General features: G+C 43.0%; 1 long non-coding RNA gene across 1 annotated transcript; it reads right to left on the bottom strand.

Annotated features, from left to right (window-relative positions):
* Positions 1-3,644: 3,644 nt before the first annotated feature.
* LOC139049855 (uncharacterized) lies at positions 3,645-5,143 on the bottom strand. Its single transcript, XR_011508632.1, has 3 exons — positions 4,854-5,143; positions 4,705-4,785; positions 3,645-3,764 (listed from the first exon to the last, which is right to left on the bottom strand). It is a non-coding gene; the product is annotated as an uncharacterized lncRNA (long non-coding RNA).
* Positions 5,144-11,697: the final 6,554 nt, after the last annotated feature.

The following is an 11,697-nucleotide window of genomic DNA, read 5'->3' as shown; positions in this document are numbered from 1 at the left end:
ACTGATTTATGCGAAGAAGCAGCACTTCCAACAGAAATTATGTTCGGTGCCTAAGATGACATTTTCATGGGCTATAGGCTTACCCTTTTTCCATTTCTTGCGAGAAAAATTCTTTCTGCTCATTCGTTTATTTCTCGTGCAAAACGACATCAGCGCATGCGTGGGAAGTGATTTATGCGAAGAAGCAGCACTTCCAACAGAAATTATGTTCCGTGGCTGAGATGATATTTTCATGGGCTATAGGCTTACCGTTTTTCCATTTTTGGTGAGAAAAATTCTTTCTGCTGATTCGTTTATTTCTCGCACAAAACGTCGTCAGCGCATGCGTGGGAAGTGATTTATGCGAAGAAGCAGCACTTCCAACAGAAACTATGTTCCGTGGCTGAGATGATATTTTCATGGGCTATAGGCTTACCGTTTTTCCATATTTTGTGAGAAATGTATTTCTGCCCATTCGTTTATTTCTCGCGCAAATCGCCGTCAGCGCATGCGTGGGAAGTGATTTATGCGAAGAAGCAGCACTTCGAACAGAAATTATGTTCGGCGGTTGAGATGATATTTTCTTGGGCTATAGGCTTACCGTTTTTCCATTTTTGGTGAGAAAAATTCTTTCTGCTCATTCGTTTATTTCTCGCGCAAAACGTCGTCAGCGCATGCGTGGGAACTGATTTATGCGAAGAAGCAGCATCAGAAATTATGTTCGGTGGCTAAGATGATATTTTCATGGGCTATAGGCTTACCCTTTTTCCATTTCTTGCGAGAAAAATTCTTTCTGCTCATTCGTTTATTTCTCGTTCAAAACGACACCAGCGCATGCGTGGGAAGTGATTTATGCGAAGAAGCAGCACTTCCAACAGAAAAATATGTTCCGTGGCTGAGATGATATTTTCATGGGCTATATATAGGCTTACCGTTTTTCCATTTTTGGTGAGAAAAATTCTTTCTGCTGATTCGTTTATTTCTCGCACAAAACGTCGTCAGCGCATGCGTGGGAAGTGATTTATGCGAAGAAGCAGCACTTCCAACAGAAACTATGTTCTGTGGCTGAGATGATATTTTCATGGGCTATAGGCTTACCGTATTTCCATATTTTGTGAGAAATGTATTTCTGCCCATTCGTTTATTTCTCGCGCAAATCGCCGTCAGCGCATGCGTGGGAAGTGATTTATGCGAAGAAGCAGCACTTCCAACAGAAATTATGTTCCGTGGCTGAGATGATATTTTAAAGGACCATATGCTTACCGTTTTTCCATTTTTGGTGAGAAAAATGTTTTTTGCTCATTCGTTTATTTCTCGCGCAAAACGTCGTCAGCGCATGCGTGGGAAGTGATTTATGCGAAGAAGCAGCACTTCCAACAGAAATTATGTTCCGTGGCTGAGATATTTTAATGGACCATAACTTACCCTTTTTCCATTTCTTGGGAGAAAGATTCTTTCAGCTCATTCGTTTATTTCTCGTGCAAAACGACATCAGCGCATGCGTGGGAACTGATTTATGCGAAGAAGCAGCACTTCCAACAGAAATTATGTTCCGTGGCTGAGATGATATTTTAATGGACCATAGGCTTACCGTTTTTCCATTTTTGGTGAGAAAATTTTTTTCTGCTCATTCGTTTATTTCTCGCGCAAAACGTCGTCAGCGCATGCGTGGGAAGTGATTTATGCGAAGAAGCAGCACTTCCAACAGAAATTAGGTTCCGTGGCTGAGATGATATTTTCATGGGCTATAGGCTTACCGTTTTTCCATTTTTGGTGAGAAAAATTCTTTCTGCTGATTCGTTTATTTCTCGCGCAAAACGTCGTCAGCGCATGCGTGGGAAGTGATTTATGCGAAGAACCAGCACTTCCAACAGAAATTATGTTCCGTGGCTGAGATGATATTTTAATGGACCATAGGCTTACCGTTTTTCCATTTTTGGCGAGAAAAATTTTTTCTGCTCATTCGTTTATTTCTCGCGCAAAACGTCGTCAGCGCATGCGTTGGAAGTGATTTATGCGAAGAAGCAGCACTTCCAACATAAATTATGTTCCGTGGCTTAGATGATATTTTCATGGGCTATAGGCTTACCGTTTTTCCATTTTTGGTGAGAAAAATCCTTTCTGCTGATTCGTTTATTTCTCGCGCAAAACGTCGTCAGCGCATGCGTGGGAACTGATTTATGCGAAGAAGCAGCACTTCCAACAGAAATTATGTTCGGTGGCTAAGATGACATTTTCATGGGCTATAGGCTTACCCTTTTTCCATTTCTTGCGAGAAAAATTCTTTCTGCTCATTCGTTTATTTCTCGTGCAAAACGACATCAGCGCATGCGTGGGAAGTGATTTATGCGAAGAAGCAGCACTTCCAACAGAAATTATGTTCCGTGGCTGAGATGATATTTTCATGGGCTATAGGCTTACCGTTTTTCCATTTTTGGTGAGAAAAATTCTTTCTGCTGATTCGTTTATTTCTCGCACAAAACGTCGTCAGCGCATGCGTGGGAAGTGATTTATGCGAAGAAGCAGCACTTCCAACAGAAACTATGTTCCGTGGCTGAGATGATATTTTCATGGGCTATAGGCTTACCGTTTTTCCATATTTTGTGAGAAATGTATTTCTGCCCATTCGTTTATTTCTCGCGCAAATCGCCGTCAGCGCATGCGTGGGAAGTGATTTATGCGAAGAAGCAGCACTTCCAACAGAAATTATGTTCGGCGGTTGAGATGATATTTTCTTGGGCAATTATAGGCTTACCGTTTTTCCATTTTTGGTGAGAAAAATGCTTTCTGATCATTCGTTTATTTCTCGCGCAAAACGTCGTCAGCGCATGCGTGGGAATTGATTTATGCGAAGAAGCAGCACTTCCAACAGAAATTATATTCGGTGGCTGAGATGAAATTTTCATGGGCTATACGCTTACCGTTTTTCGATTTTTGGTGGGAAAAATTCTTTCTGCTCATTCGTTTATTTCTCGCGCAAATCGCCGTCAGCGCATGCGTGGGAAGTGATTTATGCGAAGAAGCAGCACTTCCAACAGAAATATGTTCCGTGGGTGAGATGATATTTTAATGGGCTATAGGCTTACCGTTTTTCCATTTTTGGTGAGAAAAATTCTTTCTGCACATTCGTTTATTTCTCGCGCAAAACGTCGTCAGCGCATGCGTGGGAAGTGATTTATGCGAAGAAGCAGCACTTCCAACAGAAATAATGTTCCGTGGCTGAGATGATATTTTCATGGGCTATACACCAGAACACCGTGAATTCAAAGGGCGCCGCCATATTGATGAGCGCCGGTTGCGCCATCTATCCCAAGCGCCGCGAAGTAGCAGGCCTGGGCTGCCACGCCGGGAGATGCGACCCGGCGCGAAAGCGAAACTTGGACTTTTTAGCTGGGCGGAAGGCGTGTTTCACGTTTTTTCTAACATGTCATTTTCGCTGTCTGGATTCAATCAAACTTCAAGACCTCGTGCAAGTCCACAATGGACACACTGAGTACTGTGCAGACTGCAGAAGCGAATACATCGGGTAGGTACGCTATTACGTTTGTACAAACCGCGCGCTATATGCTAGAACACCTGTGAGCTTTTTGTCACGTAACCTGTGAAGGAATTTACAGCACTGTGTTGGTGCCATATATTATTAAAGCACGCAGAACACTGTCATCTGCACTTTCAGTTTGGTCTTGTTTGTAATGGTCTCTACTGGGTTGGCCGCGCTTGGCAACCAACTGGCGAGGTCGTTTGACTGCCTGGTTAGCAGACGCCTGCCCTTCACCACCTGCACACTGAAAACAAAATAGATGTTATAGCAAGAAGGGCTGTAGTTCTTTCCCATGCCATCACTTTTGCGAAGATATAAAGTCCTCTCAAAATGAAATAGAAAATACACTAGGCCAATTGTATCGTGCAACCACTTAAGAGTACAACATTCAGAACAAAAGCCTACAGCACTCGAACAAGCAGCATATGATGCTAAACCTGCACTCATTGGAAAATGAGGTACTACAGTAGTTATAATGTTCAACTACATGTGCAGTCAAAGCCCGTATAACAGGGCGAGCATGACAGATGCAGGTGTTGTATAGTTGCACAAACCATGACAGGGCACGTAAAATTACCATCCCTACTTAAAGCTGCATCATCAGGACCCCTTTGGTACAAGACAACAACCGCACCTGCATTCCAAGAAATTAGCCCCACCAACTGCAGCTACCTGGTACCAGATCTGTTTCGCTTGTGCGAGGCCATCGGATTGTTGGCGCTCCCTTAGAAAAGAAAACAGTAAAAAAAAAGAACTAGTGAGAACGATCAAAATTTTGTTACAAAATACAAGAATAATTAAGCACCTTATTTTCCTCGCCATATGAACGGAAATATTTTGCGCTTTGCCCCGCATAACAGCCCGCACGCAGTTTAGAGCTCAGGAGGCTCAAATGAATTCGTTACGAATGACACCTGCAACACCAGCTCGTAAAGGTAGGTGCGCTGCAAGAACACCTTCGGCGACGAGTAGTCGTCGTTTACGTTTTTGTGGACGCATGCTACGTGACGAGCAGACTTCGGTTTACTTTCATTAGCAATAACGCTCACCAGCAAGGCCTACAACTTGTCGTTCACGCTTAATGGTCATTCCGTGCACCAGCTGCAAGTATCGCTAACCGCAAACTCAACTGTTCCGCTTAACCGTCGGGAGCTCTGCCTGAATGAAAACACGAAAAGGCTTGCCTTTTTGTTATAGCCAAGGCGAAGCACCGGCGCGGGATTCTGCTCTGTAGGCTTGTTGCCCAGAAAGTGCTCGGAGCAAACCTGCGTATTACGTTTGTAGGGCGCAAAGTTGAACGTGGCACCAAAATATACACAGATCGAATACTCACTCGTGCATTTTCACTGGGTTGGTAGTTCTTCCTATTCACTGCAGCTATCCACCGGTGGCGCAGCTTGGCATTCTTCGTTGCGGATGGAAATCGGCGCAGGCTGAAAACACCGCACCGGCACGATTCCCTACGTGTGTTGTGCTCTTCGCAAACAGCGCTAAGCAACCTGCTCCTTTTCCGCTGGTTGTTTTGGCATCCAAACACGACGCAATGATGCCCAGATGACTTCTTCTACTTTGGATCCGTGTGAACGGGCACATTTCCGCAGTTTGGAGCCCTAGAGCTGGCGCTTGCCGTGTCTACTGGTCGCCGGCGAACACACTTTGGCAGTACAGTACAACATAGCGCCGGTCGACCGGGCAACCCGGGTGCGAGAGTATGCGTTGGGTTAGTCTGGGTGCGAGACTAGCGTGTTCTGGTCTATAGGCTTACCGTTTTTCCATATTTTGTGAGAAATATATTTCTGCCCATTCGTTTATTTCTCGCGCAAATCGCCATCAGCGCATGCGTGGGAAGTGATTTATGCGAAGAAGCAGCACTTCCAACAGAAATTATATTCGGTGGCCGAGATGATATTTTCATGGGCTATAGCCTTACCGTTTTTCCATTTTTGGTGAGAAAAATTCTTTCTGCTGATTCGTTTATTTCTCGCGCAAAACGTCGTCAGCGCATGCGTGGGAACTGATTTATGCGAAGAAGCAGCACTTCCAACAGAAATTATGTTCGGTGGCTAAGATGATATTTTCATGGCCTATAGGCTTACCCTTTTTCCATTTCTTGCGAGAAAAATTCTTTCTGCTCATTCGTTCATTTCTCGTGCAAAACGACATCAGCGCATGCGTGGGAAGTGATTTATGCGAAGAAGCAGCACTTCCAACAGAAATTATGTTCCGTGGCTTAGATGATATTTTCATGGGCTATAGGCTTACCGTTTTTCCATATTTTGTGAGAAATGTATTTCTGCCCATTCGTTTATTTCTCGCGCAAATCGCCGTCAGCGCATGCGCGGGAAGTGATTTATGCGAAGAAGCAGCTCTTCCAACAGAAATTATGTTCCGTGGCTGAGATGATATTTTCATGGGCTATAGGCTCACCGTTTTTCCATTTTGGTGAGAAAAATTATTTCTGCTCATTCGTTTATTTCTCGCGCAAAACGTCGTCAGCGCATGCGTGGGAAGTGATTTATGCGAAGAAGCAGCACTTCCAACAGAAATTATGTTCCGTGGCTGAGATGATATTTTCATGGGCTATAGGCTTACCGTTTTCCATTTTTGGTGCGAAAAATTATTTCTGCTGATTCGTTTATTTCTCGCGCAAAACGTCGTCAGCGCATGCGTGGGAACTGATTTATGCGAAGAAGCAGTACTTCCAACAGAAATTATGTTCGGTGGCTAAGATGATGTTTTCATGGGCTATAGGCTTACCGTTTTTCCATTTTTGGTGAGAAAAATTCTTTCTGCTGATTCGTTTATTTCTCGCACAAAACGTCGTCAGCGCATGCGTGGGAAGTGATTTATGCGAAGAAGCAGCACTTCCAACAGAAACTATGTTCCGTGGCTGAGATGATATTTTCATGGGCTATAGGCTTACCGTTTTTCCATATTTTGTGAGAAATGTATTTCTGCCCATTCGTTTATTTCTCGCGCAAATCGCCGTCAGCGCATGCGTGGGAAGTGATTTATGCGAAGAAGCAGCACTTCCAACAGAAATTATCTTCCGTGGCTGAGATGATATTTTCATGGGCTATAGGCTTACCGTTTTTCCATTTTTGGTGAGAAAAATTCTTTCTGCTGATTCGTTTATTTCTCGCACAAAACGTCGTCAGCGCATGGGTGGGAAGTGATTTATGCGAAGAAGCAGCACTTCCAACAGAAACTATGTTCCGTGGCTGAGATGACATTTTCATGGGCTAAAGGCTTACCGTTTTTCCATATTTTGTGAGAAATGTATTTCTGCCCATTCGTTTATTTCTCGCGCAAATCGCCGTCAGCGCATGCGTGGGAAGTGATTTATGCGAAGAAGCAGCACTTCCAACAGAAATTATGTTCGGCGGTTGAGATGATATTTTCTTGGGCTATAGGCTTACCGTTTTTCCATTTTTGGTGAGAAAAATTCTTTCTGCTCATTCGTTTATTTCTCGCGCAAAACGTCGTCAGCGCATGCGTGGGAACTGATTTATGCGAAGAAGCAGCACTTCCAACAGAAATTATGTTCGGTGGCTAAGATAATATTTTCATGGGCTATAGGCTTACCCTTTTTCCATTTCTTGCGAGAAAAATTCTTTCTGCTCATTCGTTTATTTCTCGTTCAAAACGACACCAGCGCATGCGTGGGAAGTGATTTATGCGAAGAAGCAGCACTTCCAACAGAAATTATGTTCCGTGGCTGAGATGATATTTTCATGGGCTATATATAGGCTTACCGTTTTTCCATTTTTGGTGAGAAAAATTCTTTCTGCTGATTCGTTTATTTCTCGCACAAAACGTCGTCAGCGCATGCGTGGGAAGTGATTTATGCGAAGAAGCAGCACTTCCAACAGAAACTATGTTCCGTGGCTGAGATGATATTTTCATGGGCTATAGGCTTACCGTTTTTCCATATTTTGTGAGAAATGTATTTCTGCCCATTCGTTTATTTCTCGCGCAAATCGCCGTCAGCGCATGCGTGGGAAGTGATTTATGCGAAGAAGCAGCACTTCCAACAGAAATTATGTTCGGCGGTTGAGATGATATTTTCTTGGGCAATTATAGGCTTACCGTTTTTCCATTTTTGGTGAGAAAAATGATTTCTGATCATTCGTTTATTTCTCGCGCAAAACGTCGTCAGCGCATGCGTGGGAATTGATTTATGCGAAGAAGCAGCACTTCCAACAGAAATTATATTCGGTGGCCGAGATGAAATTTTCATGGGCTATAGGCTTACCGTTTTTCGATTTTTGGTGGGAAAAATTCTTTCTGCTCATTCGTTTACTTCTCGCGCAAATCGCCGTCAGCGCATGCGTGGGAAGTGATTTATGCGAAGAAGCAGCACTTCCAACAGAAATTATGTTCCGTGGGTGAGATGATATTTTAATGGGCTATAGGCTTACCGTTTTTCCATTTTTGGTGAGAAAAATTCTTTCTGCACATTCGTTTATTTCTCGCGCAAAACGTCGTCAGCGCATGCGTGGGAAGTGATTTATGCGAAGAAGCAGCACTTCCAACAGAAATTATGTTCCGCGGCTGAGATGATATTTTCATGGGCTATAGGCTTACCGTATTTCCATATTTTGTGAGAAATGTATTTCTGCCCATTCGTTTATTTCTCGCGCAAATCGCCGTCAGCGCATGCGTGGGAAGTGATTTATGCGAAGAAGCAGCACTTCCAACAGAAATTATGTTCGGCGGTTGAGATGATATTTTCTTGGGCTATAGGCTTACCGTTTTTCCATTTTTGGTGAGAAAAATGCTTTCTAATCATTCGTTTACTTCTCGCGCAAAACGTCGTCAGCGCATGCGTGGGAATTGATTTATGCGAAGAAGCAGCACTTCCAACAGAAATTATATTCGGTGGCCGAGATGAAATTTTCATGGGCTATAGGCTTACCGTTTTTCGATTTTTGGTGGGAAAAATTCTTTCTGCTCATTCGTTTATTTCTCGCGCAAATCGCCGTCAGCGCATGCGTGGGAAGTGATTTATGCGAAGAAGCAGCACTTCCAACAGAAATATGTTCCGTGGGTGAGATGATATTTTAATGGGCTATAGGCTTACCGTTTTTCCATTTTTGGTGAGAAAAATTCTTTCTGTACATTCGTTTATTTCTCGCGCAAAACGTCGTCAGCGCATGCGTGGGAAGTGATTTATGCGAAGAAGCAGCACTTCCAACAGAAATAATGTTCCGTGGCTGAGATGATATTTTCATGGGCTATAGGCTTACCGTTTTTCCATATTTTGTGATAAATATATTTCTGCCCATTCGTTTATTTCTCGCGCAAATCGCCATCAGCGCATGCGTGGGAAGTGATTTATGCGAAGAAGCAGCACTTCCAACAGAAATTATATTCGGTGGCCGAGATGATATTTTCATGGGCTATAGCCTTACCGTTTTTCCATTTTTGGTGAGAAAAATTCTTTCTGCTGATTCGTTTATTTCTCGCGCAAAACGTCGTCAGCGCATGCGTGGGAACTGATTTATGCGAAGAAGCAGCACTTCGAACAGAAATTATGTTCGGTGGCTAAGATGATATTTTCATGGGCTATAGGCTTACCCTTTTTCCATTTCTTGCGAGAAAAATTCTTTCTGCTCATTCGTTTATTTCTCGTGCAAAACGACATCAGCGCATGCGTGGGAAGTGATTTCTGCGAAGAAGCAGCACTTCCAACAGAAATTATGTTCCGTGGCTGAGATGAAGTTTTCATGGGCTATAGGCTTACCGTTTTTCGATTTTTGGTGGGAAAAATTCTTTCTGCTCATTCGTTTATTTCTCGCGCAAATCGCCGTCAGCGCATGCGTGGCAAGTGATTTATGCGAAGAAGCAGCACTTCCAACAGAAATTATGTTCCGTGGGTGAGATGATATTTTAATGGGCTATAGGCTTACCGTTTTTCCATTTTTGGTGAGAAAAATTCTTTCTGCACATTCGTTTATTTCTCGCGCAAAACGTCGTCAGCGCGTGCGTGGGAAGTGATTTATGCGAAGAAGCAGCACTTCGAACAGAAATTATGTTCGGTGCTGAGATGATATTTTCATGGGCTATAGGCTTACCGTTTTTCCATTTTTGGTGAGAAAAATTATTTCTGCTCTTTAGTTTATTTCTCGCGTAAAACGTCGTCCGCGCATGCGTGGGAAGTAATGTATGCGAAGAAGCAGCACTTCCAACAGAAATTATGTTCCGTGGCAGAGATGATATTTTCATGGGCTATAGGCTTACCGTTTTTCCATTTTTTTAGAAAAATTATTTCTGCCCATTAGTTTATTTCTCGCGCAAAACGTCGTCAGCGCATGCGTGGGAATTGATTTATGCGAAGAAGCAGCACTTCCAACAGAAATTATATTCGGGGGCCGAGATGAAGTTTTCATGGGCTATAGGCTTACCGTTTTTCGATTTTTGGTGGGAAAAATTCTTTCTGCTCATTCGTTTATTTCTCGCACAAATCGTCGTCAGCGCATTCATGGGAAGTGATTCATGCGAAGAAGCAGCACTTCCAAGAGAAATTATATTTGGTGGCTGAGATTGTATTTTCATGGGCTATAGGCTCACCGTTTTTCAATTTTGGTGAGAAAAATTATTTCTGCTCATTCGTTTATTTCTCGCGCAAAACGTCGTCAGCGCATGCGTTGGAAGTGATTTATGCGAAGAAGCAGCACTTCCAACAGAAATTATGTTCCGTGGCAGAGATGATATTTTCATGGGCTATAGGCTTACCGTTTTTCCATTTTTTTGAGAAAAATTATTTCTGCCCATTCGTTTATTTCTCGCACAAATCGTCGTCAGCGCATGCGTGGGAAGTGATTCATGCGAAGAAGCAGCACTTCCAAGAGAAATTATATTTGGTGGCTGAGATTGTATTTTCATGGGCTATAGGCTCACCGTTTTTCCATTTTTGGTGAGAAAAATTATTTCTGCTCACTCGTTTATTTCTCGCGCAAAACGTCGTCAGCGCATGCGTGGGAAGTGATTTATGCGAAGAAGCAGCACTTCCAACAGAAATTATGTTCCGTGGCTGAGATGATATTTTCATGGGCTATAGGCTTACCGTTTTTCCATTTTTTGTGAGAAAAATTATTTCTGCCCATGCGTTTATTTCTCGCGCAAATCGTCGTCAGCGCAAGCGTGGGAAGTGATTCATGCGAAGAAGCAGCACTTCCAAGAGAAATTATATTTGGTGGCTGAGATGATATTTTCATGGGCTATAGGCTTACCGTTTTCCATTTTTTTTGAGAAAAATTATTTCTGCCCATTCGTTTATTGCTCGCGCAAATCGTCGTCAGCGCATGCGTGGGAAGTGATTCATGCGAAGAAGCAGCACTTCCAAGAGAAATTATATTTGGTGGCTGAGATTATATTTTCATGGGCTATAGGCTTACCGTTTTTCCATTTTTATTTTAGAAAAATTATTTCTGCCCATTCGTTTATTTCTCGCGCAAATCGTCGTCAGCGCATGCGTGGGAAGTGATTCATGCGAAGAATCAGCACTTCCAAGAGAAATTATATTTGGTGGTTGAGATGATATTTTCATGGGCTATAGGCTTACCGTTTTTCCATTTTTTGTGAGAAAAATTATTTCTGCCCATTCGTTTATTTCTCGCGCAAAACGTCGTCAGCGCATGCGTGGGAAGTGATTTATGCGAAGAAGCAGCACTTCCAACAGAAATTATATTCGGTGGCCGAGATGATATTTTCATGGGCTATAGGCTTACCGTTTTTCCATTTTTGGTGAGAAAAATTCTTTCTGCACATTCGTTTATTTCTCGCGCAAAACGTCGTCAGCGCATGCGTGGGAAGTGATTTATGCGAAGAAGCAGCACTTCCAACAGAAATTATGTTCCGTGGCTGAGATGATATTTTCATGGGCTACCGTTTTTCCATATTTTGTGAGAAATATATTTCTGCCCATTCGTTTATTTCTCGCGCAAATCGCCGTCAGCGCATGCGGGGGAAGTGATTTATGCGAAGAAGCAGCACTTCCAACAGAAATTATATTCGGTGGCCGAGATGATATTTTCATGGGCTATAGGCTTTCCGTTTTTCCATTTTTGGTGAGAAAAATTATTTCTGCTCTTTAGTTTATTTCTCGCGTAAAACGTCGTGAGCGCATGCGTGGGAAGTAATGAATGCGAAGAAGCAGCACTTCCAACAGAAAT

Source organism: Dermacentor albipictus, chromosome 9 (assembly GCF_038994185.2).
Source record: "Dermacentor albipictus isolate Rhodes 1998 colony chromosome 9, USDA_Dalb.pri_finalv2, whole genome shotgun sequence".
Taxonomy (NCBI): Eukaryota; Metazoa; Arthropoda; class Arachnida; order Ixodida; family Ixodidae; genus Dermacentor; species Dermacentor albipictus.
This window is presented reverse-complemented; position numbering and strand designations above follow the sequence as displayed.